Below are 25,167 nucleotides of genomic sequence, written 5' to 3'. Positions count from 1 at the left end.
GATTTTTGTATGTTCTCCACGCAGCACACACGTACACGGAGACCTTAGGACTGACACAGGCAGGCCAAATATAATTTTTTCGCTTTTTTGCAAAGGGAGGGCCCCACTGCGGATATTCAATGAACAATACGTTTAATAACTGTGGTGTGGCCCTGAAAAAGTGTCACACAACTTTAGTGTAGCAGAGTTATTAACTCTGGCAGAGCAGGTATTTGCCAGTCAGGAAAGACAATGGCGCAAGCCTGCAGTAAACCGTAGCTGGTTGCGTTTGATTTTTGTACGTTCTCCACGCAGCACACACGTTCACGGAGACCTTAGGACTGACACAGGCAGGCCAAATATAATTTTTTCGCTTTTTTGCAAAGGGAAGGCCCTACTGCGTATATTCAATGAACAATAACTTTTATAACTGTGGTGTGGCCCTGAAAAAGTGTCACACAACTTTAGTGCAGCAGAGTTATTAACTCTGGCAGAGCAGGTATTTGCCAGTCAGGAAAGACAATGGCGCAAGCCTGCAGTAAACCGTAGCTGGTTGCGTTTGATTTTTGTACGTTCTCCACGCAGCACACACGTACACGGAGACCTTAGGACTGACACAGGCAGGCCAAATATAATTTTTTCGCTTTTTTGCAAAGGGAGGGCCCCACTGCGGATATTCAATGAACAATAACTGTGTTGTGGCCCTGCCTACACAATTCTGTCCCTGTAGTATCAATGGAGGGTGCAATGCTCTGCACAGACGATTTTTTGAAAAAAAAAAAAATGCAACACTGCTAACAGCAGCCAGCACAGTACTGCACATGGTTAAATTTGGCCCTAGAAAGGACCGTTGAGGTTCTTGAAGGCTACACTCACTCCTAACACTCTCCCTGCCTAAGCACCACTTCTGTACATAATACCGGGTGCAATGCTCTGCACTGCCGATTTTGAGAAAAAAAAAAAAAAAATTTCCACTGCTAACAGCAGCCTGCACACACGTAGATGTGGCCCTAAGAAGGACCGTTGGGGTTCTTGAAGCCTACACTCACTACAAACACTCTCCCTACAGCAACTCCAATAGAACAGCACTTTCCCTCACTAACTCACACGGCATCTGAGGCGAGCCGCGGGAGGGGCCGACTTTTATACTCGGGTGACATCTGATCGCCCCAGCCACTCACAGCAGGGGGGTGGTATAGGGCTTGAACGTCACAGGGGGAAGTTGTAATGCCTTCCCTGTCTTTCAATTGGCCAGAAAAGCGCGCTAACGTCTCAGAGAGGAAACTGAAAGTAACCAGAACACCGCGTGGTACTCGTTACGAGTAACGAGCATCCCGAACACCCTAATATTCGCACGAATATCAAGCTCGGACGAGTACGTTCGCTCATCTCTAGTTAGGATGTAACATGTTATGATGTGTAATGTATATGATGTGTTTATGATACAAGATATGTAATGGCCCAGTAGGGCACATGATACAGAGTGGTAGTACACACTCCAGTAGAATGTGAGAATAGAGCCGCAAGTAATGTGTGACAACCTCTGAGTATTAGTGACATTTATGATATGTTAAGCGTTCTGTGTGAAAGGATGCTGCTCCTACAGAAAGTTTGAGATCGGGGACTACAGTCAACGATGATTTACAGTCAAGAGAAGTTGCAAAAGATGCTGATAGTAATGTGAGAAAACATACTTTGCTGCAGCTACAAGGCGAGAGATATGCCGGAGATGTATACAGTATGTTGGCAGGAGTACATTTTGTGTTGTAGATGATATTGGAGTACTGTCACTTTAAGAAAGCTTGTGCCGAGTTATAATATGCAAATAAGGGAGATTGAATAATACCTCCACAGTGCCACCTATTGAAGGCAGCATTCCTTCAAGCCAAAGTCAGACTTTTTATACAAGCCTTGTAACAATGACTGGGAATTAAAAGCAAAGCCAGACTTCATGTACAGACAGCTGTTTCAGGGTACTTGCCCTTCATTAGTTCCCAGTCATTGTTACAAGGCTTTTATAGTCTGACATTGGCTTGAAGGAATGCTGCCTTCCAATAGGTGGCACGGTGAAGGTATTATTCCATCTCCCTTATTTAGATACAGGATTGAAATAATTATTCTTGTGAGGATTTTATAGCTTGTAATATGCCGGATTCCTACAGTGCATTTCGGAATCGACTCCTCTAAGTAAAGTTAAATGTGAACTGCACCTTAAAGAAACGTAACTCTTAATTGTACTAAGAAATGCAAAGTAATTCTAAACCTGCACTGAAAAAGCTGAAGATTCTTGTTGTTCTGAAACAATAAACTGTTCAATGTTTTTACTCTTCCCACCATTCACCATCTGCACTGAGGTACCGCACTACACTTCAGAGGAAAGAAGTATTTATTTTACTGATTTTCATATTATTATTTTGTCTGCCACAGGCTTGGGCTTTTCCTCTGCTGCCCATCTTAGGTCTGGTCTGACTCGCTGCACATACATGAAAAATAATCCTGCTACAAATCCATAACTCCCCTATAAAGTTTAAGGCCTCATTCAAAAGGCCATATTGTGAGTTGCGCCTGAGAATCTCAGATACAACTTGCATTGGACAGCTCACGGACAGCTCTCTGTATACTATGCTATCTGTGGACTTGTAGGTTATAATGGTTATATGTGCTGTCCATGAAATACATACCGTTTCCCTGAAAATAAGATTGATCAAGATTTTTCTGGATTTTTGAGGATGCAGAATGCTTTTTCAGGATTTTTGAGGATGCTTGAAGTATAAACCCTTCTCCAAAATTGAGCCCTAGTTACAGTTAATAAAAAAAGACAATATAAATTGTGTGCAGGCAGCTATACAGGTAAAAAAGTTAAATCTATTGGAGCAAAAATTAATATAAGACACTCTTATTTTCGGGGAAAGAAGAGACAGCACATGGGCAGAAAATACATCCATCTGAATAAGCCCTAACTCTGATTCCAGTTCCATGAGGCGCTCATGAGATCCACATCCAGTATTCTAAATTTACCGCCTGCCATAGTACTTACCCCATTCCTATTAGTTTTATTGTTAGCCCTAAGTGACTTACCAACTACACTAGTTTTGATGAAAAGAGCGAGACTTACCAAAGGAGAAGATAATAAAAAAATACCTTTTTTTAAAACAAATTTGCTTTTTGTCACCACATTTTGAGACACAAATGTTTTTTTCTTTTTCCATTGATGGGGCTGTGTGAGATTTTCTTTTGCAGGGAGAGCTGTAGTTTATATTTATGGTACACACAACTTTATATTCAGGCAATAATACAAAATCAATGGCAGGCCTGGGTGCTTCCACTAGGACCCAGGCTACCATGGCAACTAAGAGGCACCATGTAATCTTGTCATGAGGAGTCGATGGGGGAACAGAGGTAGCTTTGTTCGTCTGTCCAGCCATTTATATTCCACAGTCAGTATTGAAAGAGGCATATAAAAGGTCGAGATCAGAGTTGTCCCCATTCCAAACCACTCTGGCCAGGCTGTATTTTATAGTTGGCACTCACTGCGTATGGCTAGTGTACAACTTTTTAGCTGGCTTACCTACCCCAGTCGTTCCTACTTAGCAGCGCCGCTCAATGCATTGAGGAGCATTTTTTAGAGCTGACACCGGGAAAACAATAGGGAGGGAGATTATAAAATTTACATCCCCAGGCTCCATAGGTTACCTACTTTCAGTCCATAAGCTTAGCATATAGGGCTACAAGTAGGCAACAGATTCCTTTTAGGCTTGGCTTTTATTTCTAGTCGGTAAAGGTGGCCGCTCTAGTGATAAGACATGGACGAGCTTCTCCTGTGTCTTCTAACATTATTATTTACATATACTGAATCTATGGACTGTGACTAGAGATGAGCGAACACACTCGGATAAGGCAGTTACTCGAGCGAGCATTGCTCTTCTCGAGTAACTGCATTCTTGTCTGAGAAGGCTCGGGGGGCTGACATCACGACGTTGGTCCATCCTATGACTGCAGCGCTAGGCACTGATGTGTAAACACTGGTTTGTTGCTGTGTGGACTGATTAGTCAGCAGGGAGGTGGGTCCCCCAGCCAACCAAATCAGCCTTTGTTGTAGTATACAAAATTCCCCACCACCACCACCCCCATGCATAGGGTTTTGGTTATTCCTCTAGATGGTGGAGTTCTGGTCTGGTTCACGTCGTCTGGTGCCATCTCACAGTCAGATAAGTCCCTGATGTTCATACGTATTATGCTGGTGTAACATCTGCTTCCTATCTGTTGTCATCATTGCTGCTTACATGTGATAATTGACATCCACTTTTCTATCTAGGGACAGTTTAGGTAACACCCAGGTTCCGGACGTGGGGCCACCCAAGTCAGAGCCATTGACCTACTTTTAGGCAAGATTTTCCCGTCTTTGTTAGACAGGACGAGATTTCCCTTTCCCTTATTGTTTACTTTTGTTCTTGTCACTTCTGTTCTCCGAGTTTTACATAGTGTGTATTTCTATCCTTTTGGACAACTGTTACGTCTTATTCGAACCAGGTGCTCCGGGGTCTTTCTCAGGTGTAGCAAAATTGATTTTTGCCTTATGGGGTTCTTATGCCTTCCTCTGGATCAACTTTGTTACTATCATATATACTGTATATCATAAGAAATACATTGTTTCTTTCTCCCAGAATCAGTACCACACCTGTACACGGGTTGTGTCAGCTCTACTGAAGTGAATGGGGCAGAGCTGCTATAACACATTACACCTGTAGATAGGTGTTGTGCTAAATTTGAAAGAACTCAATCTTTCTAACCTTGGACAGTTCCTTTAACTGTACTCATGGTTAGCAAACAAAAATAAAAACAGGAAGGAAAAGTTCAAGCAAAGTGCACTAGTAACTCGCACTGATAACGATGAGGAAATGGCCCGTGAACGTAGTAAATGGCATCTGAGTTACAATGAGTAAAGGCCTGACTAGTAATTATGGCCAGTTATTATCGATACAGCCATAATGAAAATGATCATTATTGGTTGCATTATTAGGAAATGTTAGTGCCATTTGTAGCGACAGTCTCATAAATCTGCCCCATGGTCATCTTCTTCTGTTTTTGCAGCAGAGCTGGATATGACATTCGTCTTTAAAAATGTTGGGCTATTTGTTCATTAATTTCTGGCAAATAGTTGTGGAATTTGACGTGGATTTTGGCATGGATTTTCCGCTGCAGAAAATCTGCACCAATTCCGTCTTCTGTGAATTTAGCCCAAGGGTGCCTTTACATGTTACTGATTTGATGTGGATTTTGCTGCTGATTTTGGTAGAGATCTGCAACAGATTTTAGCCTTTCGATGGAATTCAAATTGAAGGAGTGAAGATTGTGCAGCATCCGAGGAGCAGGCCCTCAGCCAAGGGGTAGAGATGTTAACCTTGTCACGGAGCTCTACCATCTCCTCCCTAAAGGTAGCTCGGGACCCGACCTCGTTACTGCTGGGGGAGGTCACAGGGATAGTAACCATTGTTACCTGTAGCCCAATTTGTCACTCGTGATGCCAACCTCTGCTGTGGATCCTGAGAAATAAAGTAGTGCACTCACAAAGTATATTTTTCTGAACAGGAACCAGGAATGGTTTGCTCATTTACTGAACGAGTGTCAATGTTAACAGTCCAAACAGTTCTTACAATAGTGACGCAGGGAGGATTCACAGGGTATTTGGATCTCTACAGTCTTAGTTATCTGTAGGCATTTAACTCTTCCAGTAACATTCCTTCACTCTCTCTTGCCAGTAACTCACACTTCTTCCTGTTTAGCGGTTTCTTTCCCTCTCTAGACTCATGCGGTTTCCACGTGCTTCTCTTATATCAAGCATCATCACATGACCACAAGCGAGGCATACAAAGCGATACATTTTCCAGACAGGACAGGACATACCAGACATTAACCTTTTCGGTCCTGCAACCATCCAATACACATATACCTGATGCATTCTACAAACAAGACACTGACAAGATAGTGACACGAGACAAACATAGAACATTTGGAGGGGACCCCATTAACTCTGGGCCACTACAGCTGCAGTAAATCCGTAATGTGTGAACACACCCTAAGAGAGCGTTCCCATAGAGGTTTTCCCTACACTGTGAGAATCTGTTAGGAGGTTTTGTAATGCCGGTTTCACATCTGCATCAGACCACAATAGATCAGGAAAGCGGAACTCCAAGTGCAGATATGAAACCACAGTGTTGTGGCAGAACCATCCCCTCCCCCAACGTAACCATTCACTGTCATTAGTAAAACAGTCACCGTTGATGTCAGTTTGCCAAGGGTTCCATTTGTTTCCATGATATCTGGAGAACAGAATAGCATAGTTGACTACGATAGAGACTATAGATTAGTACAGTCAACTATGTTATTCTGTACTCCAAAGTTAATGGAAACAAACAGAACCCTTATTAAACTGACCCCAAAGTGTTGTCCATTTGACTAATGAATGGTTCTATTTGAGGGAGTTTCATCATAATGACGTTTTGTGCAGCTGTGACAGAACCTCCAGACAAAATCCCACAATTTAGTGAAAAAAATCCATGGGAATGCTCCCTAAGGATATGTCCACACAGGAATATCTGCTGCATATTATGCTGTGATTCTACAGAAAAGAATCAACAACAAAATCTGTATGTGGCTTTTCCGCATATTGTGTTGCGGATTCCACCCCCTCATTTGAAGATGTGAAATCTGCTGGGAAAATCCGCAAAATAATTTCACAGGCTGTAGAATTAAAATCTATACCATGGGTAAATTTTCTCTGCTTTTTCTGTATATATTTTTAATTAGTAAGCTTGTTTTTGATATTGTGTCAATGTAGGAAGCTTAGTTCTGCTATCACAGGGGCACTATTAGCTGGACCACAGCGGGGGCACTATTACTAAGTAGAGACCACAGCAGGGGCACTATTACTTAGTTGGACCACAGTGAGGGCACTATTACATGGCTGGACTACAGCGGGGGCACTATTACTTATTGAGACCATAGTAGGGAGGCTACTTCTTAGTGGGATCACAGCAAGCACTTTATTACTATAGGGGGAGCACTGAGAAGTTCATTAGGTGTTACAGCATCAGGATGGGAAGAGTGTGCAGAAGTGACCTGTGGCTGGACGAAATGGACAACTCAAAACACAAACGTCATCACTGGAATCACTGGAGGGTACTTGCACTGTAATCACTATCACTGTGTAGAGCTGCAGTTTCCTGGTTCTGATACTGTATTTATGTTCTGAACTTGGTTCTAATGCTGTATTTATGTACCAAGCTTGGTTCTGGTGCTGTGTTTATGTTATGAGCTTGGTTCTGGTGCTGAATTACTTATGGCCTTAGTTCTGGTCCTGTATTTGTTATCAGCTTGGTTCTAGAGCAGTATTTAAGTACCAAGCTTGGCTCTGGTGCTGGTGCTGTGTTTATGTTATGAGCTTGGTTCTGGTGCTGTATTCATGTACTGAGGTTAGTTCTGATGCTGTATTTATTTTAAATTGATAAATAAGTTAAATATGGAAGGAAACGGTGTGGCTGACCGGTAACCACACAGTTTTGCCAATAATTCGTGTGGCAATGGTTTTGCCAATAATAGTGCCCTGTTGTGGTCCAGCTAAGTAATAGTGCCCCTGCGGTGGTCTAGCTGCACCTTGTGTTTCCATCATAAGGTTACTTTTACAAGGAGCAAGAAATCATTCGCTTGGGCGGTCAGTTTAAACACAAAGATCAATCGTCTATTTTTTTACTGGATCTTTCAGTCATTCAGTTGGCTGTACCAGTGAATGAGAACGACTGAACAATCAGCGTTTAAAGCGAATGATTAGCAAACGAGCCAACAAATATTTTTATAATTGCATAAAATGAACGATAAGCGAATGAATTACGTTCATCATTCATGCGTTGGCTGTGTATACACCGAATGATTATCATTCAAATTCAAACGCTCTATCAAAATTTTTTTAAACCATAATTGTTCTGTGGCAGATTTTGGTGCAGATCTACAACAAAATATGCATTAAAATTTGCAAGATTTAGTCGAGTTTAGACAGCGATGCGCAGCAGACTTCACCCTTTGAATTTGTTGTGGATTTTGATACAAATTTTGGTGCAGATTTTGTGCTGCAGAAAATCTGCACCAAATCCGTTATGTGTGGATACATCCTTATGGCTCTTTCTCACATACATATATCGGCCAGCGTTTTAACGGCAGGATGATATACACTATCATTTGGGGCGTAGAAGCTCGTGAACGGGCGCACAAATCTAACGTTTGTGCACCTGTTCACACGGCATAGGCCCCGGCGCATATGCACCAAGGTCACCATGCCGTCGCCCCTTTCCCCTCCCTTCTTATCGCAGGCTCATCTCTGCTCTCCACCCTACTCATTCTTTGCAATGGGCGGGGGCAGAGCTAAGTGCTGGCCCACCCCGCCTCCTCCCATTGATGGCTTTGGACAAGGTGGCAGGGAGAGGTTGGGAGCTGAGCTCCACCCATGTTCCGCCCCTGTCCGCAGCCAGTAATGGGAGGAAGCGGAACGGGGCGGTGCTTAGCCCCGCCCTGTCCTGCCCCCTCCCATTGCCTCGAGCGAGCAGGGAGGAGAGCAGAAGTGATCCTGCGTGGGGGGAGGACAGAGGGAGGGAGTTTAGCAGCCACGCTGCTAAACTTCCTCCCACCTCCGGCTGCTACCGTGGAGCCCATGCAGCGGCCGACGTATTCCGGCCCAAAAGATAGTTCCAGGACTATCTTTTGGGCTTGACATAAAGACGTCTGGTGCTATATTGGCCTGGCCGAGTGCTTTTATTTCTCAGGAATACGGCCATGTGATCTGATACATTGGAATTCAATGCATCAGATCACAGTTTATATCAGCCGGCTGTAAAAACAGGGGGACGGTATATGCTCGTGGGAAAGAGCCCTTAGGTTGGGCCGCTACTCATGGGCCAGTGTTGTATACTTGCCATCTTGGGTAAAATTTACCAGTCAGTCCCTCAGCGCTGATGTAAGCATAACCTTACTCTGTAAGCTTTTATGAGCCCCATGAACTGAAGGGAGAGGTGCCTAGGAGCTGGGCGCTAAGTTGGGGGATCTCATTCTTATACTCGTCTTCATCCCCGGTTGTTCACTGTCCTCCCACAAAGCCGGTGCTTGTTGTATACAGCAGACTACTCATGTGAGCAAGATTACTCCTCTTCATTATGTGCTCATGCATAAGTTGTCCGCTCTATAGAATGAGTGGCAGCTTTGTAGGCAAACAAGCATGGAACGGAGAGGAAGGCGAGTATAAGAGCTTATTCAGTGTAAGAATTCAAGTGAGGATAAAACACGTGGCGTTTTCTTTTCACATGGACATTGGTCTGCGTGAAAAAGCAGTCATGTGAATAGTCTCAAAGGCTATTACAGATTTGTGTGTTGTCCATAGAATACATGGAGAGCACATGGCCCCAAAATATGGCCATGTGAATGCAAGTGACATCCTCGGAGGCAGTGCCTCAGCTCCCATGAGCCAATAACCTAAGTTTATGGGGCTGATAGGAGCTAACAGACTATCTTTAAAAAGTTGCTTTAGTTATAATGATCCTTAAAGGGATTTTCTCATGACGTAAAATTGCTTCTCTAGCGCTCTATCCTTTCTGGTTGCTGCTGACCAGGACATGTGACTGCTGCAGCCAATCACTGGCTATAGAAGGTCACCGCTGTTGTGAAGCATTTTAAAGTAATGGGAAATACCGTTTTAGTACAGATATTTTCTTAGCTAAACTGCTATAATGTGGTACTCAGTGAAAGACTAACTACACTTTTAGCTAACTTTTAACATAGAGACACTTCAAAAGTACTAATGAGTAGGGGTCTGGCTGCTGAGAGCCCCGCTGATTGCTAGAATGAGGGGGCTGTAGCACTCACCTGAGCACTGTGCCCCCTCGGCTGTCATCACTGCTTTTCGTCTGTTTATGGCAGCTGAAGACGGCCCACATAGGAGTGTATAGAAAGCGCTATATGTCTTTTATTAGTCTGTAGGATTTTCTGCTTTTTCAAGGTAGTCTGCAAATTTTAATTTTACCGTGGCTTGCGGTGCGTAATACGGTCTATTCTGTCTCACGTGAAAGATCCTTAAAAGGGCAGGAATAAAAAGATACAGTCTGCAGAAGAGAAAACTGGTGATAAATGCAGCATATAAGTAATGGGCAGATATAGTGTTATTCCTCCTGTACACACTGGCATCTTATTCTGAAAAGTCATCTGAACGTGCAGATACATTTTAAGTCTTAGAGCTTATTCAGACAATCGTCTGAATAAGCCCTTAGGGAGAGTGCAAACAGCGTTACTGTACATGCTGTTGGATCCCATTCAAAGATATTGTCACAGTTGCAGCCCACAGAGGTGCAACTAGAAGCTCTTTGGTCCCAATGCAAAATCTATAACCGGGCCCCTACCTACCATGTGCTGTTTGTAAGGGCTTATTAATATGAGCATATATCGGCTGGCGTCTTCACGGCCGGCCGATACACGCTTCCATCTAAGCAGCCCCCTCCCTCCCCCTCACCGGCTCCCTGCTTCTCTCCTCCCCTCCGAGCGGGAATAAGCCTTTGGGCCCCCTAAGGCTCCAGGGCCCGGTAGCAAATGCTACCCCTGCACTCCCTATAGCTACGCCCCTGCTTGCGGAATAAAAGCACTGTGTTGGAACCCCCGAATGCAAACAAAAGGAACCATTCATGTGTATTGTTAAATGGACATCACCTTGGTCACAATTTTACAATAGTTCGTTTGTTTCCATTTTATTTGCAGTATACAATAGCGTAACCGACTTATTCGGTACTTCAAATAAAATGGACACAAACAGAAAACTTGTAAAATGGCACCAAAGTGATGTCCATTTCACAATGCTAGTGAATGATGCCGTTTGGGGGTTCTGTTACAATGCTGTCTTCTAGAGCTCTGATGGAACCCCAGAATGGAATCATGCAATGTGTTGTAAAACACCGTGTGAACAATCCCTTATTTAGTGCTCTTCAGCTAGTCAGGATATATCTGTTGGGTTACTAAAATTACCTATTGGTAGTTGGTATGCCTCTTATTATATAGCCCAATGGCTGTGTGTAGGATAACAGAGGATTTGGAGCTCTCTTACAGAAAACAGAGAGCTGACCTGCAAAGATATGTGATGAAGTTAATCTGCACAGAATTTGGGAAGTTCAGAAGTGGACATTCACTTTCATCAAGCTCAGCCCACAAGCAATCATAAATGAAAGCTCAGTTAGAAACACAAATGTGATATGCAAATATCAATTGTATGATTGAAAATAAATGAATTTAATATCCGTACTTACAGTCAGCAATGAATGCAAATTGGCTCTGGAAAAAAAGGTGTAAATGGAGTCTTCTACAGGGGTGCTTTAAGCTGATAATAGAAAAGCAACAGTATATATAGATGCTACCTCCTACAAGACACATCCTCTGGGTGTGGAGTTCCAAGACTGCATGTATAATGACCCAACCCAACTCCTTGTGCTGCTTCCTTTAAGAAAAAGACACGCAACACCATGAAATTCAGTGAAGTGGGGTAGGCCACAGCTTTCATTTAACATGTTTTAACCAGAAGCATATTCCATGCCTTAACCATAGAGTGTAACCATTGGTGCTGTAACTGTCTGCGACTGTTCATAAAAATTATCCAAAATGCCCTGCTTCGACAGCAGGCTTGAAGACATTCAGTTCTTGATAACGCTGGCATGGAAAATTCTGCCACAAAGGAGGCAGTATATACCTACATTAAACTACGACCCACCCCACCTGCCAGAACTAACTTTTTTCAAGGCCATCTTATAGATCGGGAAACAAATATCCATCTCTATTGGATCCAAAGGAACACCATCGTGCAAGACTAGATTAGCATTATCACCCTCCATTTCTTAATGTCGAATAGAGATGAGCGAACGTACTCGTCCGAGCTTGATACTCGTTCGAGTATTAGCGTGTTCGAGATGCTCGTTACTCGTAACGAGTACCACGCGATGTTTGAGTTGCTTTCAGTTTCCTCTCTGAGACGTTAGCGCGCTTTTCTGGCCAATTGAAAGACAGGGAAGGCATTACAACTTCCCCCTGCGTCGTTCAAGCCCTATACCACCCCCCTGCTGTGAGTGGCTGGGGAGATGAGGTGTCACCGGAGTATAAAAATCGGCCCCTCCCGCGGCTCGCCTCAGATGCGTTGTGAGATAGCTGAGGGACAGTGCTATAGTGTTGGAGCTGCTGTAGGGAGAGCATTAGGAGTTAGTGTAGGCTTCAAGAACCCCAACGGTCCTTCTTAGGGCCACATCTAACAGTGTGCAGTAGTGTGGAGGCTGCTTTTAGCAGTGTTGCACATTTTTTTTTTTCTTGCTATATCGGCCGTGCAGAGCATTGCGCCCTGCAGTAATACTACAGGGACAGAAGTGGTGGTTAGGCAGGGAGAGTGTTAGGAGTTAGTGTAGGCTTCAAGAACCCCAACGGTCCTTCTTAGGGCCACATCTAACCGTGTGCAGTAGTGTGGAGGCTGCTTTCTGCAGTGTTGCACATTTTTTTTTTTGGCTATATCGGCCGTGCAGAGCATTGCGCCCTGCAGTAATACTACAGGGATAGAATTGTGTAGGCAGGGCCAGAAGACATCTTATAGATTGAATATACGCAGTGGTCCTTGTGCAAAAAAAGATTAGAAAAAAATCTATTTGGCCTGCCTGTCACTCTGCTCAGTGTTGTGGGTCCGTGTGTGCTGGGGGTAAAATTTCTCCAAATAAATACACAGCCAGCTAAGTGTTACAGCAGGCTTGCGCAAAATTATTTCCTGCCTCTGAAATCACCGCTCTGTTGCACTTAATAGCAGACAGTGCAACACTGCAGTTCCGTCACACACATCAGGGACAGAATTGCGTAAGCAGGGCCAGAAGACATATATAGATTGAATATACGCAGTGGTCCTTGTGCAAAAAAAGATTAGAAAAAAATCTATTTGGCCTGCCTGTCACTCTGCTCAGTGTTGTGGGTCCGTGTGTGCTGGGGGTAAAATTTCTCCAAATAAATACGCAGCCATCTAAGTGTTACAGCAGGCTTGCGCAAAATTATTTCCTGCCTCTGAAATCACCGCTCTGTTGCACTTAATAACAGACAGTGCAACACTGCAGTTCCATCACACACATCAGGGACAGAATTGCGTAAGCAGGGCCAGAAGACATATATAGATTGAATATACGCAGTGGTCCTTGTGCAAAAAAAGATTAGAAAAAAATCTATTTGGCCTGCCTGTCACTCTGCTCAGTGTTGTGGGTCCGTGTGTGCTGGGGGTAAAATTTCTCCAAATAAATACGCAGCCAGCTAAGTGTTACAGCAGGCTTGCGCAAAATTATTTCCTGGCGTTCCCTAAGCGAACTCAGCCTCAAACCACAGGCCAATAAGCGGCACATTTAATTACAGTGTTGTGTTTCTGCATTCCTGGTAATACAGCATGCTGAGGGGTAGGGGTAGGCCTAGAGGACGTGGGCGCGGCCGAGGACGCGGAGGCCCTAGTCCGGGTGTGGGCACAGGCCGAGCTCCTGATCCTGGTGTAGCGCAGCCGACTGCTGCGGGATTAGGAGAGAGGCACGTTTCTGCCGTCCCCACATTCATAGCACATTTAATGGGTCCACGCGGTAGACCCTTATTAGAAAATGAGCAGTGTGAGCAGGTCCTGTCGTGGATGGCAGAAAGTGCTTCGAGCAACCAATCGTCCACCCAGAGTTCTGCGCCGTCCACTGCTGCAACTCAGAATCCTCTGGCTGCTGCTCCTCCTTCCTCCCAGCCTCCTCACTCCATGAAAATGAGACATTCTGAGGAGCGGGCAGACTCCCAGGAACTGTTCTCGGGCCCCTGCTCAGATTGGGCAGCGGTGGTTCCTCTCCCACCAGAGGAGTTTATCGTGACTGATGCCCAACTATTGCAAAGTTCCCGGGGTCCGGGGGATGAGGCTGGGGACTTCCGGCAACTGTCTCAAGACCTTTCAGTGGGTGAGGAGGCCGATGACGATGAGACACAGTTGTCTATCAGTGAGGTAGTAGTAAGGGCATTAAGTCCGAGGGAGGAGCGCACCGAGGATTCTGAGGAAGAGCAGCAGGACAATGAGGTGACTGACCCCACCTGGTTTGCTACGCATACTGAGGACAGGTCTTCAGAGGGGGAGGCAAGGGCAGCAGCAGGGCAGGTTGCAAGAGACAGTGCGGTGGCCAGGGGTAGAGGCAGGGCCAGACCGAATAATCCACCAACTGTTTCCCAAAGCGCCCCCTCGCGCCATGCCACCCTGCAGAGGCCGAGGTGCTCAAAGGTCTGGCAGTTTTTCACTGAGAGTGCAGATGACCGACGAACAGTGGTGTGCAACCTTTGTCGCGCCAAGATCAGCCGGGGAGCCACCACCACCAGCCTCACCACCACCAGCATGCGCAGACATATGATGGCCAAGCACCCCACAAGGTGGGACGAAGGCCGTTCACCGCCTCCGGTTTGCACCGCTGCCTCTCCCCCTGTGCCCCAACCTGCCACTGAGATCCAACCCCGATCTGTGGACACAGGCACTACCGTCTCCTGGCCTGCACCCACACCCTCACCTCCGCTGTCCTCGGCCCCATCCACCAATGTCTCTCAGCGCACCGTCCAGCCGTCGCTAGCGCAAGTGTTTGAGCGCAAGCGCAAGTACGCCGCCACGCACCCGCACGCTCAAGCGTTAAACGTGCACATAGCAAAATTTATCAGCCTAGAGATGCTGCCGTATAGGGTTGTGGAAACGGAGTCTTTCAAAAGTATGATGGCGGCGGCGGCCCCGCGCTACTCAGTTCCCAGTCGCCACTACTTTTCCCGATGTGCCGTCCCAGCCCTGCACGACCACGTCTCCCGCAACATTGTACGCGCCCTCACCAACGCGGTTACTGCCAAGGTCCACTTAACAACGGACACATGGACAAGCACAGGCGGGCAGGGCCACTATATCTCCCTGATGGCACATTGGGTGAATTTAGTGGAGGCTGGGACCGAGTCAGAGCCTCGGACCGCTCACGTCCTACCCACCCCCAGAATTGCGGGCCCCAGCTCAGTGCTGGAATCTGCGGCGGTGTATGCTTCCTCCACTAAACCACCCTCCTCCTCCTCCGCAACCTCTGTCTCGCAATCAAGATGTGTCAGCAGCAGCACGTCGCCAGCAGTCGGTGTCGCGCGGCGTGGCAGCACAGCGGTGGGCAAGCGTCAGCAGGCCGTGCTGAAACTACTCAGCTTAGGAGATAAGAGGCACACGGCCCACGAACTGCTGCAGGGTCTGACAGAGCAGACCGACTGCTGGCTTGTGCCGCTGAGCCTCCAACCGGGCATGGTCGTGTGTGACAACGGCCGTAACCTGGTGGCGGCTCTGCAGCTCGGCAGCCTCACGCACGTGCCATGCCTGGCCCACGTCTTTAATTTGGTGGTTCAGCGCTTTCTGAAAAGCTACCCACGCTTGTCAGACCTGCTCGTAAAGGTGCGCCGGCTCTGCGCACATTTCCGCAAGTCCCACACGGACGCTGCCACCCTGCGCACCCTGCAACATCGGTTTAATCTGCCAGTGCACCGACTGCTGTGCGACGTGCCCACACGGTGGAACTCTACGCTCCACATGTTGGCCAGGCTCTATGAGCAGCGTAGAGCTATAATGGAATACCAGCTTCAACATGGGCGGCGCAGTGGGAGTCAACCTCCTCAATTATTTTCAGAAGAGTGGGCCTGGTTGGCAGACATCTGCCAGGTCCTTGGAAACTTTGAGGAGTCTACCCAGGTGGTGAGTGGCGATGCTGCAATCATTAGCATCACCATTCCTCTGCTATGCCTCTTGAGAAGTTCCCTGCAAAGCATATAGGTAGACGCTTTGCACTCGGAAACAGAGCCGGGGGAAGACAGTATGTCGCTGGATAGTCAGAGCACCCTCCTGTCTATATCTCAGCGCGGTGAGGAGGAGGAGGAGGAGGAGGAGGAAGATGAGGAGGAGGGGGAAGACACAGCTTGGCCCACTGGTGAGGGTAGACATGCTGGTGGCCTGTCATCCTTTCAGCGTGTATGGCCTGAGGAGGAGGAGGAGGAGGAGGAGGATCCTGAAAGTGATCTTCCTAGTGAGGACAGCCATGTGTTGCGTACAGGTACCCTGGCACACATGGCTGACTTCATGTTAGGATGCCTTTCTCGTGACCCTCGCGTTACACGCATTCTGGCCACTACGGATTACTGGGTGTACACACTGCTCGACCCACGGTATAAGGAGAACCTTTCCACTCTCATACCCGAAGAGGAAAGGGGTTCGAGAGTGTTGCTATACCACAGGACCCTGGCGGACAAACTGATGGTAAAATTCCCATACGACAGCGGTAGTGGCCGAAGGCGCAGTTCCGAGGGCCAGGTAGCAGGGGAGGCGCGGAGATCAGGCAGGATGTACAGCACAGGCAGGCCAACACTCTTTAAGGCCCTTGACAGCTTTATGGCTCCCCAGCAAGACTGTGTTACCGCTCCCCAGTCAAGGCTGAGTCGGCGGGAGCACTGTAAAAGGATGGTGAGGGAGTACGTAGCCGATCGCACGACCGTCCTCCGTGACGCCTCTGCCCCCTACAACTACTGGGTGTCGAAGCTGGACACGTGGCCTGAACTCGCGTTGTATGCCCTGGAGGTGCTTGCTTGTCCTGCGGCTAGCGTCTTGTCAGAGAGGGTGTTTAGTGCGGCTGGGGGAATCATCACAGATAAGCGTACCCGCCTGTCAACCGACAGTGCCGACAGGCTAACACTCATCAAGATGAACAAAGCCTGGATTTCCCCAGACTTCTCTTCTCCACCAGCGGACAGCAGCGATACCTAAGCAATACGTAGGCTGCACCCGCGGATGGAAGCATCGTTCTGTATCCCCATCAAAAACGGGGACCTTTTTGCTTCATCAATCTGTGTATAATATTCCTCCTCCTCCTCCTGCTCCTCCTCCTGAAACCTCACATAATCACGCCGAACGGGCAATTTTTCGTAGGCCCACAAGGCTCAGTCATATAATTTTTCTAAACAATTTTTATACGTTTCAATGCTCATTAAAGCGTTTAAACTTTCACCTCCAACAATTTTTATTTTAACTGGGCTGCCTCCTGGCCTAGTTACCAATTAAGCCACATTAACCAAAGCGATTAATGGGTTTCACCTGCCCTCTTGGTTGGCCATGGCCAATTTTTCTGATGTACATTAGTACTGTTGATACAGCAATTTTTGTGGGCCCTCGCCTACAGTGTAATCAAATGAATTTTTAGCCCACCTGCATTACAGCTGACGTTACATCCGCTGTGTTGGGCAATGCAATGGGATATTTTTATGTACCGCCGGTGGCTTCCTGGCACCCACCCATGCTGTGGGTCTACAGGGAATTATAAATGCATCTGTTTCCACTTCTAAAGAACCCCAGTCTGACTGGGGCATGCAGTGTGGGCCGAAGCCCACCTGCATTAAACATGAGATTACTACCTCAGCTGTGATGGGCACTGCAATGGGATATTTTTATGTACCGCCGGTGGGTTCCAGGGAGCCACCCATGCTATGGGTCCACAGGGAATTATAAATGCATCTGTTTCCACTTCTAAAGAACCCCAGTCTGACTGGGGCATGCAGTGTGGGCCGAAGCCCACCTGCATTAAACATGACATTACTACCTCAGCTGTGTTGGGCAATGCAATGGGATATATTTATGTACCGCCGTTGGCTTCCTGGCACCCACCCATGCTGTGGGTCCACAGGGAGTTGTAAATGCATCTGTTTCCACTTCTACGGAACCCCAGTCTGACTGGGGCATGCAGTGTGGGCCGAAGCCCACCTGCATTAAACATGACATTACTACCTCAGCTGTGATGGGCACTGCAATGGGATATATTTATGTACCGCCGGTGGCTTCCTGGCACCCACCCATGCTGTGGGTCCACAGGGAGTTGTAAATGCATCTGTTTCCACTTCTAAGGAACCCCAGTCTGACTGGGGCATGCAGTGTGGGCCAAAGCCCACCTGCATTAAACATGAGATTACTACCTCAGCTGTGTTGGGCACTGCAATGGGATATTTTTATGTACCGCCGGTGGGTTCCAGGGAGCCACCCATGCTGTGGGTCTACAGGGAATTATAAATGCATCTGTTTCCACTTGTAAAGAACCCCAGTCTGACTGGGGCATGCAGTGTGGGCCGAAGCCCACCTGCATTAAGCACGACATTACTACCTCAGCTGTGTTGGGCAATGCAATGGGATATATTTATGTACCGCCGGTGGCTTCCTGGCACCCACCCATGCTGTGGGTCCACAGGGAGTTGTAAATGCATCTGTTTCCACTTCTAAGGAACCCCAGTCTGACTGGGGCATGCAGTGTGGGCCGAAGCCCACCTGCATTAAACATGACATTACTGCCTTAGCTGTGATGGGCACTGCAATGAGATATTTTTATGTACCGCCGGTGGGTTCCAGGGAGCCACCCATGCTGTCGGTCCACAGGGACTTCACAATAGGGAGTTGTACCTGCCTGTGTCTATGAATTAAAAAGCCCGGTCTGACTGGGGCATGCAGACACCTTGACAGAATGAATAGTGTGTGGCACATAGGTTCCCCATTGCTATGCCCACGTGTGCAGCTCCTGATGGCGGTGGCACAGGATTTTATTTCTCATTGCTTCTGTACAGCATTGTGGGCTATCGCCCCGCCCCTTTTAAAGAGGGTCGCTGCCTAGCCGTGCCAACCCTCTGCAGTGTGTGCCTGCTTTTCCTGTGGCAGACACACTTATAAATAGACATGTGTGGCGTGGCATGAGGGCAGCTGAAGGCTGGGCAGGGACAGTTTGGTGTGCGCTGTGGACACTGGGTCGTGCGGGGTGGTTGGGCAGCATGTAACCCAGGAGAAGTGGCAGCGGAGTGTCATCCAGGCAGTGATTGTGCTTTGTTGGAGGTAGTGTGGTGCTTAGCTAAGGTATGCATTGCTAATGAGGGCTTTTCAGAAGTAAAAATTGTTGGGAGGGGGGGGGCCCACTCTTGCCGCTATTGTGGCTTAATAGTGGGACCTGGGAACTTGAGATGCAGCCCAACATGTAGCCCCTCGCCTGCCCTATCCGTTGCTGTGTCGTTCCCATCACTTTCTTGAATTGCCCAGATTTTCACACATGGAAACCTTAGCGAGCATCGGCGATATACAAAAATGCTCGGGTCGCCCATTGACTTCAATGGGGTTCGTTATTCGAAACGAACCCTCGAGCATCGCGAAAAGTTCGTCTCGAGTAACGAGCACCCAAGCATTTTGGTGCTCGCTCATCTCTAATGTCGAATGGACACACCACCCATTGACTGGACAAATTTGAAACACGAATATTTAGCAGCTTTCTAGCTTTCTTAATTGTCAAAGGTTTTCTGGCCCCTTGCCAGATTTACCAAGGAGCAATCAGGCCACATCAAAGTGGCCTTGGAAAACACATCCCCAAAACTACATGTTTTTCTTTATAAGAGTAGTCAATTCCCCAATTTACCTTTTTCCAAGTTGTTACCTTCTGGCACAAATTCCCAATCACACCTGCAATGGCTGGCTTCTCACCGGTGTTCAACGTGACACCAGAGAAACCCAATCTGGCAGGCTGAAGTTGCCTGTGCAAATACCAGATTGCTACATATGCGCCACTGCAGATAAAGCGGTCATGGCGGAATTTGCAGGTTGCATAAAAATGGCAGTGGCCCTTGTTATACAACCCACAGGATTCATTTGGCTTTTGTGCCACAGTGGCCAATTGTTGCCCGACGACCACATCTCCCCTCGGGAAAGGAGTGCTGGGGGTGGCTGTGCAAGTATCAATTGGATCCAAATGTCCAAAGCCTTGAATGCTCAGCTGATATCAGGGGAACTCCACAAATGTCAATGAAATTCCATGTCGTAGTGCCACCAAGCCGTACCTCCATGCAGCTAGTGAAAGTAGTATCAATATACACAGACAATTCAGGCCCTTTCTCTGGCTGATGTTGACATACAACATGTGCCAAAGCCAAAAAGGCCTGAAGCCAATTCCCAAAGGTTTTGCAACCTTTGGTTTCCTATCCGAAATCCTTTCAAAATATTGTTCTTTGTCTGCTGCAATGTGCGACCATGTCTCTATATACTCCGCTATTTAACCACTTAAAGGGGTTGTCCGGCCATAAACATTAGCTCTCATTACTTCTGTTTGCCCATTTCCATGCACTTTGTAATATACATTGTGCATGGTAAATGAGGCAAACAGAAGTTATTGACTTACCTGTAGGGGTGCCCCCCCCTGTGTTGTTCCTCGGTCGTCCGTGGTTACGACAAGAAATCTTCTTTTCTTGTCGGGCCGGCTCCAGGTCTTGACGGGACATCGGGGACGCGCTTCTCGCTTCTGCTCTCTACTGTGCATGTGCAGTAGAACTTCAGCTGCTGGGAAGCTCTCCTATGCCTGCAGGGGACGCGCGGCTGCTGGATCTTGATCTTCATCTGTATAGTAAGTGGACGGCCGGGCTCTCGCGTGGGGGGGAGCGGTGTGTGTGTGTGCTGCTGGTAGTGGTGGCTGAGCTGTCAGGAGTCCCAGGGGGGTGTCGCTGGTGTTGCCAGGGCTGTCAGAAGTCCGGTGTGTGTGGTGTGTGTGGTGTGTGGTGTGTGTGGTGTGTGGTGTGTGGTGTGTGGTGTGTGTGTGTGATGCTTGGTGCTACTTTCAATAGCCGACAATCGTCGGCTATTGAAAGTACTCCTGGAGATCACGATCTGCTCTGACAGCTGTAGCAGTAGATTCCTTCATCTCCCTGGCATGTCCCCTCATCACTGGACACTGTGACACTGCTGTCCCAGTGTCCAGTGATGAGGTGACATGCCGGGGAGATGAAGGAAACTCTTGCTACTGCTGTCAGAGAAGTAGGAGCAGATCGCACTGCTCTCCCTGCTCTCTCATTACTTTGAATGGAGCCGGCCGGCTGCTGGCTCCATTCAAAGCAGGGAAGCGTGCATAATGCCGGTCCTCCAGTCATGTGACCGGTGTCATCGGGAGCGTGCACTGAGGAGAGAGAGGCAGCAGTGCATCATGGGAACTACCCAGCGGCGCCATCTTTGAAAAATCCTTCAGGCAAACTTTATAAGGGGACGAAAAGGAATAAAAAGGTGAGGAAAATATCGTTTTTCATGGTTAAAGCTGTAATGTGTGATGCTTCTCCACTACAGGGCATTCATGGGGGAAAAAAAAAATCAGTTTCGGCGGCGGACAACCCCTTTAAGTGACGCAATGTTATTTTTTTAGGGTTTAAAAAATGTCACTTTTTATTAGCAATTGAAATTCTATGTTTTTTCTGTACTTGGGAGTGTAATGTTTTTAAAAATATTTAGTGTAGTTTAGGACATATGATGCAATGGGATGCAGTCAATCCCAGCAGTGATTTTTGGGGAAGGGCTTGAAATATAAGCCCTTTCCTGAAAATCAACCCTATCTGATGTAAAAAATAAATATATATACTTACCTCTTCAAATGGTACACTAAAAATCATCCCTAGCTTGTGTTAAAAGGAAAAAAATATATATATACTCACCTCTCCGCCGTCCAGTGGGTCTTGCCGCTTGGCTCCCCGACTCCCCTGCATCCCCAACTAGCTTGTGTTATAAAGAAAATAAAATGATACATATATATATATACACACAGTCACCTCTCCTCACCCTAAAATCCTTCGTAGCTCGTGTTAAAAATAAATATATATATATACTCACCTGTCTGCCGCTGCCGGGGTCCAGCGGGTCTTACAGCGTATCTCCCTGGCTCTGCACTGAAGATTTGTCAGCTGGCGGGGATTTAAAATCCTGCCCTTCCACTTAGAGACTGCAGTTGTGATTAGTTCATACGGCAGTGGCTGATAGCAGAAAAGTAGAGCAGAGTCAGCAGAACATGCGGTAGAAGAAGGTATGTACTGCATGTATTCTTGTATGTATAGCTGGTATAATTTATGCAGGAGGTATAGCTTATACCAGCTGTCCATAGATAATTATATACAAGATATACCCAGGTTATACCAGCATGGTCCATATCACTAAGTACAGGGCATGTACAGCTTCCTGTATATAGTGATATGGACCTTACTGGTATAACCTGGTATATCACTATAGTATGATGTATAGATTGTAGCAGCTGAACATATATAATCTACAGTATACAGTATATACCCAGGTTTACAGTGCTTTCACTCCTGAATTGGGTATTCTGCTTTCCTGCTGTCTGGGAGCAGGAAACGGGAATCCATGGAGCCGAACGGCTCAGTCTCTGGATGGAACCAAACAGCACCGGATGGACTCCTTTGACTATAATGCGGTCCATCTGCTTTCCGCTCCAACTGTCCAGCTTTTGGACAGAAGAAAAAGCGTTGCATGTAGCACTTTTTATTCTAGTAGTTTTGAGCCAGATCTGTGATGGAACCTCTGACAGGCATGGTAGAAGGCACCTAGCACTGCGCAGTAGGAACTCAAACTTGTTGCGGATTCTTGCTCTCGCTTAATCTTCCAGGAGGTAAAGAATAAGGGATCCAGACCACTCATTCGCTATCTCAGCCTCTTCCATATTTACTACACACAAACGGAGGGTGTCTGTATGTAGGCCAGCTCCTCTCCCAATCTCTCCAGTTTCTTTCTAATCTCCTTCCAAATGGCTTCTAAAACTACTGCTCCTCACTCACGCACCTTGCAACCACATATATAAAACGAGGTCACATGACTAACAGATAGATACTTTTCAAGACATAACCTAGACTGTAACCCATTCAGTGCTGCAGCTATGCAATACACGTCATATTCATTCACATGAAGCACATTGACAATACACAAAAGCACAAGACTGCATAGATCACTCAGAAACATCCAGAAGCTTCCACACATAAACTTCTGTTCACTACAGCATGTCAAAATGATTCTTCATACACACGAGTGGAAACCAATTGCAGTTTCCGCTCATGGATGAAAAATCGCAGCATGCTCCATTTTCCTGCAGTTCCCGCATGGACAACTTTAATTGAAGTTAACAGAAGCCGTCTGATACGCAGCCCACCTGCAATTGGCATTGTGGATGGGCCACGGGAAAAGCAGAAGTTTTAAAAAAAAATCTGTACTGCGCATGTGCGCTGGCGCAACGGTCAGCACATCCACAGTACAAAAGAAAGAAGACACGGACAGGTATGCAGGGCTGCGGGCATGGGGGGATTCCATGTGGGATTTCCCTATGCGAAATCCGTACGTGCCCTTGTGCATTTGTACTAACCACACATGTTCCCTGCAAGTGAGAACAAGCTGGAACTTCTGCAAAGTACCGCACTCTCTAAATAGGCAAAACTGAAAGCAAAATTAGCTTTTTCATCTCTTATTGAACTCTGAGTTTCCATCTTTGTCAACTTTAAATTCTATGAATATGTTTCCACAGAACGCGGTTTCATAGATGGTGCAATGTTTCTACATTGTGTCAGAAGTTTCCTGTTGCCTTTTTTATAAATTACACTGGCTTCAGTAACAATCAAAATAAACTAAAGCCGTATTTACACGGACCAGTGTGATATTGGTTTAAAGGGGTTGTCCCGCGCCGAAACGGGTTTTTTTTTTTTTCAACCCCCCCCCCGTTCGGCGCGAGACAACCCCGATGCAGGGAGGTAAAGAAAGCTCACCGGAGCGCTTACCTTAATCCCCGCGCTCCGGTGACTTCTCTACTCACCGCTGAAGATGGCCTCTTCCTCCGTGGACCGCAGCTCTTCTGTGCGGTCCACTGCCGATTCCAGCCTCCTGATTGGCTGGAATCGGCACGTGACGGGGCGGAGCTACACGGAGCTACACGGAGCCCCATAGAAGACTGCAGAAGACCCGGACTGCGCAAGCGCGGCTAATTTGGCCATCGGAGGCCAAAAATTAGTCGGCTCCATGGAGACGAGGACGCTAGCAACGGAGCAGGTAAGTATAAAACTTTTTATAACTTCTGTATGGCTCATAATTAATGCACAATGTACATTACAAAGTGCATTATTATGGCCATACAGAAGTGTATAGACCCACTTGCTGCCTCGGGACATCTCCTTTAAGAAACTTGTGAGGTGCCCCAGAGTTGGGGCCCCACATCACTTTGTCAGCTACCTCATGTGTAATGTGCATGTTTGTCTATGTCTTAATGTTTGTGTATGTGTCCTAACATACTTGATAAAGACGCAAGTCGAAACGTTGTAACCATTTGTGGAAGAAATAAAAAGGAAAACCTTCTTTGAAATAGCACCGTTTATGCTGCCATCATACTTGCTTCACTTTGGAACTCTCAGATCTGGCTGGATCAGGATCTTCACAGGTGGCTATGCATGTTTGGTCCATCCCTTATGGGTGTATAGAAGTGTGCTGCTGACATATCTTTATATATTGTGTCCTAACATTTGTTATGTGTATGGGCCTTGTCTGGTCATTCAAGTGTTAGTGTCTACTCTTTTTCTGTCTACTCTGCATGACTTTGCAGAATTTACCCTAACCCTCGCTGTTATCTGTCAGTCACCCCTTTCTTGTACTGGGATTGGGTAGAAAGATTTCCCCTTAGCCCTGGATTGGTTAGCGGGGTTGGTATAAAGGACAGTGCAGGGGGGGGGGGGGAGGTCGGGGGTCTTGAGCTTGGTCTTGAGAGAGAGAAGCAAGAGCGGTTCAGAGATGGGATGGAGTGAAGTGAGGAGTCTAGGTCCAGCCTGTGGAGTGCCTGGCCTAGGCATGGAAGCCCAGTCATAGAGGAGGCCTAGCCGTGGAGCCAGCAGGAGGGAAGAACAGCAGGACAGAGGGGGAATCTTCAGTTGTCTTCAACCTTGCCCTGAGGGATTATTGCCAAGGAAGTTCAGCTTGTCAGCGGAAAGGAAGTCAGCCATCACAATCGTGACTCTAATCTGTTCCGTTCAGTCAGAAGTCAGGTTATCTGCAGGAGGGCCTGTACTGTTCCCTCCATTCCTCCACAAATAACCTTTTAGTCCAGCTGCAAGATAACTTAGTTTGGCTACCTTGATTCGTATCTCCATTGGGTGAACTTGAAGAAAATGCATATAATTACCATTTGTTGGACTTTAACCTGTTTTCCAAGTTGCCATTAAACTGTGTGCCTTTGGTTTCACCAAAGTGCTTGGGACTGGATTCTTTATTTCATC

General features: G+C 46.9%; 1 protein-coding gene across 2 annotated transcripts in view; it reads right to left on the bottom strand.

Annotated features, from left to right (window-relative positions):
• The window catches only part of LOC136579764 (galectin-9-like), a 54,663-nt gene extending 43,294 nt beyond the window's left edge, over window positions 1-11,369 (bottom strand). Inside the window, exon 1 of one of the 2 annotated variants that reach the window (XM_066579827.1) lies at window positions 11,310-11,369. The gene's annotated coding sequence lies outside the window, so the exon portion shown is untranslated. Of the gene's footprint in view, window positions 1-2,660; window positions 2,750-11,309 lie in introns of those variants that run through there. The other variant, XM_066579828.1, reaches the window with a different exon arrangement.
• Between the last annotated feature and the right edge of the window lie 13,798 nt (window positions 11,370-25,167).

This window comes from Eleutherodactylus coqui, chromosome 10 (genome assembly GCF_035609145.1).
Source record: "Eleutherodactylus coqui strain aEleCoq1 chromosome 10, aEleCoq1.hap1, whole genome shotgun sequence".
NCBI classification, from domain to species: domain Eukaryota; kingdom Metazoa; phylum Chordata; class Amphibia; order Anura; family Eleutherodactylidae; genus Eleutherodactylus; species Eleutherodactylus coqui.
This window is presented reverse-complemented; position numbering and strand designations above follow the sequence as displayed.